At 40.6% G+C, this 3,879-nt stretch overlaps 1 long non-coding RNA gene across 1 annotated transcript; it reads right to left on the bottom strand.

The window, feature by feature from the left end:
* Positions 1-1,297: 1,297 nt before the first annotated feature.
* Positions 1,298-2,990, bottom strand: LOC133969644 (uncharacterized). The gene is made up of 3 exons (XR_009924232.1): positions 2,803-2,990; positions 1,904-2,023; positions 1,298-1,737 (listed from the first exon to the last, which is right to left on the bottom strand). It is a non-coding gene; the product is annotated as an uncharacterized LOC133969644 (long non-coding RNA).
* Between the last annotated feature and the right edge of the window lie 889 nt (positions 2,991-3,879).

The following is a 3,879-nucleotide window of genomic DNA, read 5'->3' as shown; positions in this document are numbered from 1 at the left end:
AGTATGATCACTTGTATAACCTGTCACTGACTGGCGGATTTGTCCGCTGGAAAAAGGCTACGAGGAGCCGCAGTGGCTATGTAAATAAACAATCGACGAAGAAGAAAGAAGGCGTCTCTAAGGTCGTCTCGACAAAAAGCATTACTCCGCCTAGTGTTCTGGCGCGGAATTGCTTTGTAAGACGCGCAACGGTTGGGGAAGCATGAATGAAAACGAGTCTTGCGCCACAGCGGCGTGAAAAGTCGAGACGCAGTCGCAGAAGCATGTTGCAGGCTTAAGGAGCTAGGCTACATGCTACCCGACGCTGCTAACCGGTTAGCGCTGTGCTCTAGCTGGTCGCGATCTTTACGAACTCACTAGAGGTAAGTAACCTTGAAACTACAACAACAAAACCTATGCTTTATCTATCATCATAATCATATGCTTACATGCCTCAAGTGGTTTTTAATGTTATTGTTATAAAAATTACCGTTTATTTAACATCTAATGAAAAGATTGAAGCAAGTTAACTAGAGAGTTGTGTTTAGTTGTGACTTGATTTTAATAAGTTAATATCAATACACTACATGTGTAAGCTGCATGTGATAGTAACTGTTTCACAAATGTGCTGATACAGGCTGGTATATCCTCCATTCCCACCTCGTTTATTTAGCCTTTTATGGAATTTTAGAGTGAATTGGACAGATTAGATTATTAGATAATAATCTCCACACACCAGTGTTGTAAACAGTTCTCATTAATTATATAATTATTTTTCCACAGAGGGAAGTGGAGACTTTATGTGGACTGTTTTCAACAACTCTGTGGGAGATTATCACCTTGAATATTACAGATGAGGTAGAAATACATTTTATCTATTTGTACTATGTTTTATTTGTCAGTACATTACATTTCATTTGGCTGACACTTTGATCCAAACTTACTTACAATATGTGGTTCAACTATGAGGGTACAAACCCAGAGCCCAGTACATCGGTTCTGTCTGGAATCTGTGGTGCTGAACACAGAATAAACTGTAAGAACCAGTCTTTGCTGGAACATACACAACATAAGACATTATTTTATGAGTTTCTTCTTTTCCTTAGATGAAGCACTGCAGCACCGGATCTGTCCTCAGCAGCAACATGGTGGAGATCGGCAGCTTCAGGCTGGTCATCACGAGGACGACCTGCACAAGCTTCATCGGCCGAACACTTCACGTTTCTCCCTCAACTAAAGATGGCCTGCAACTGTCTAGAGTTGGCAATCATTGCTATGTATAATGGATAATAGATTTAATTTCTATATTCATTATGGTTGGTTAAAAAAATTATTATCTTTTACAATCTGATTTGATACACTTTAGATAAAAACCCAGTGCTTTATTTTTCTAATTCCCCATAAGAGACAGAACACCGTCAGCACAGCTGAGTCCTTCAGGCTCGTCCGTCCCTAATAAAATGACAGGAGACATAAAAGAATGGCATTATTGTATAGGAAGTGTTACTTATGAACAAAGTTTCTGTCCAAAAAATTCTGTGGATATTCAACTCTGTATTTGAATTAAACAGTGCACTACCAAGACAATGCAGTATGGAGTTCTTCCACATTATCTTTGCTTTGATTGTTTGTAAGGTATGAAAACAGGTCTGCTCCTGGAGTCAGTGCATAGGTGATGAAACTTAGTGTTCAGTCTTGTTGGAGTCCTGTTCTGTCTCCTCATGTTGGACATCCACTGGTGCAGGCTGTCTGAGTCACCTGGAGGAAAACTCGAAAACACACCGATATGTGATACGCTGATTTTACAAAATTCATTGTAAATAGAGTAGAAATGTACAGTACACAGTTCATGCTAAAATTGTAGTTGCTTTGTAACAATCAAGTTGCTTGATTTCTCAGAAGTTATTAAAACATTTCTGTGTACCCTTTTGTCATTGCTCAAGTGTTGTCTCTCAAGTGTTGACTGCAGAGGCTCGGAATCCAGTTCTGTCTCTTCATGTTGATCACCCACAGGTCTAGCCTCTCAGGATCACCTAGAGGAAAACTAAACGAATAAAAAATACGTAAAAAACAATATCTGTCAGGTTACCATCTTCATACTTATGTATATGCAAACAATAAAATGTCAATAACTTCAGTCTTTTTAGATATCCCAGTTCACATAATCCATCTGCTGCATTGCCTCTTTGTGTTATTTCATATTCATATAGTTACTATTTCATGCCATGTTCACGTTTCTAACAAACAAGGGAGATAAGTTTAATAGAGTTTGAAAGTGAACAATTATGGAACACAAACTTAGTATTCACTGTAACCACAGATGACATCTAGTGAAACAAATATGTATAAATATAATAACTATTATTATTATCAACTACCCTTGCCAGATGTATATAGCCTTAACATTAACAAATAGGGTTAGTCTCGATAATAAAACTCATGCTAAAGAGATAATATAACATCATTTAAGCTTTCATTCCTGTGACCAGGCTTACATATTTGCGCAGTAGTTTTATATGACGCACCAACATTGATCGCTGTAACTAATAATCCCCATGTCTACATTGAAACACTTCTCCACTATGTCTAAAGTGCGCACCGGTTTACTGTGACTAGCATTCACGCTCCATAATGTAGCATGAGGACCGCATCGGGCTGTGCTGCTCAGAGAGGAACCTACAGGCTATGCAGTGAACACAAGCTTAAACAACATTATCTTAATCTCGACATAAGCTAACAAGCCATGCATCGTGAGCAACACTACCTGCTAATCATTGCTACGCTTCTTATATATGAATTAAATAAAAATCGATTTTCACTCACCGGAAGAACTTGACAACAGAGCTGTGAAACGGTCTGTTAGTTCAATGAACTGCACAGCCAGCCATGGTTTGTGTCGAGTGAATCGACGGGGATCCGCCGACATGAAGCTACGAGTGGACCGAGCAGCTTGCAGGTGGCTTGAGGGGAGCTAACGAGCGGCTAGTGACAAGCTGTGCCCGCATCGGAGCCTGTGCCCAGGTGTCAATCAATAGACCACGCCCCTAATTATGCGTAATTTTAAACCTCAATATCGCTTAAACGGGAGAGTTAGAAACAAATTCACCCCCCTCAGAGTTGTCATGAATAAATAACCTCGCGATTGAGACTAAAACCAAAGGTTGAACCATGCTGTAAACAGGTTTAATTCTGCTCTAAAGTTGGGCATTTTAACATTGGAGTCAATGGGACTTTCTGTTTCTTGGAGCCAGCCTCTAGTGGCCACCCAGTGAACTGCAGCTTTTTACACTTCCGTATCGGCCTCATCGCTCAGCCCAGGATGTTGCCCCTTGGTGTGAACGAGTGCGCTGGTTCTAATTTAAAGAGACATGTCTGCCACAGAGCTCAGTGAGTCTCGCGGTCAGGGGCGGTTCTGGCTACTTGGAGGCCCTGGGCAAAGAACAATTTTGAGGCCCCCCCCCCCAAAAAAAGCACCAATCCCCTCCAACCCCACACCCACCCAGAAACACACACACTTAATGAGCCATTTTATGGTATAGTGACATTTATTGTGAATAGAAACAACTAAACAATTATTTACTGATTAACTTTACAGCCAAACGGCTGACTTTAACATCTATGTTGACTGTGTGTGTGTGAGAGAGAGAAAGAGCGAGAGAGAAAGTGAGTAAATGAGTGTATGTAAAATGGAGACGTGTGTGAGAGAGAGAGAGTTTCAGTGGGTGTGTGAGTGAGAGAAAGGGAGACATGTGAGTGAGTGAGTTAGTGTTTGTGTGGGTGTGTCTGCACAGGAGGCGAGCAAATACCTGAAAAAGCAGCCAAAAAGAGAGAAGGAGCATATAAGTTAGCATTCAGTATAGCATTTGAATGAAAATGGCATGAATTGAAAGGAGCTATAAC

The sequence above is a fragment of the Platichthys flesus genome, chromosome 15 (genome assembly GCF_949316205.1).
Source record: "Platichthys flesus chromosome 15, fPlaFle2.1, whole genome shotgun sequence".
Classification (NCBI taxonomy): Eukaryota; Metazoa; Chordata; class Actinopteri; order Pleuronectiformes; family Pleuronectidae; genus Platichthys; species Platichthys flesus.
This window is presented reverse-complemented; position numbering and strand designations above follow the sequence as displayed.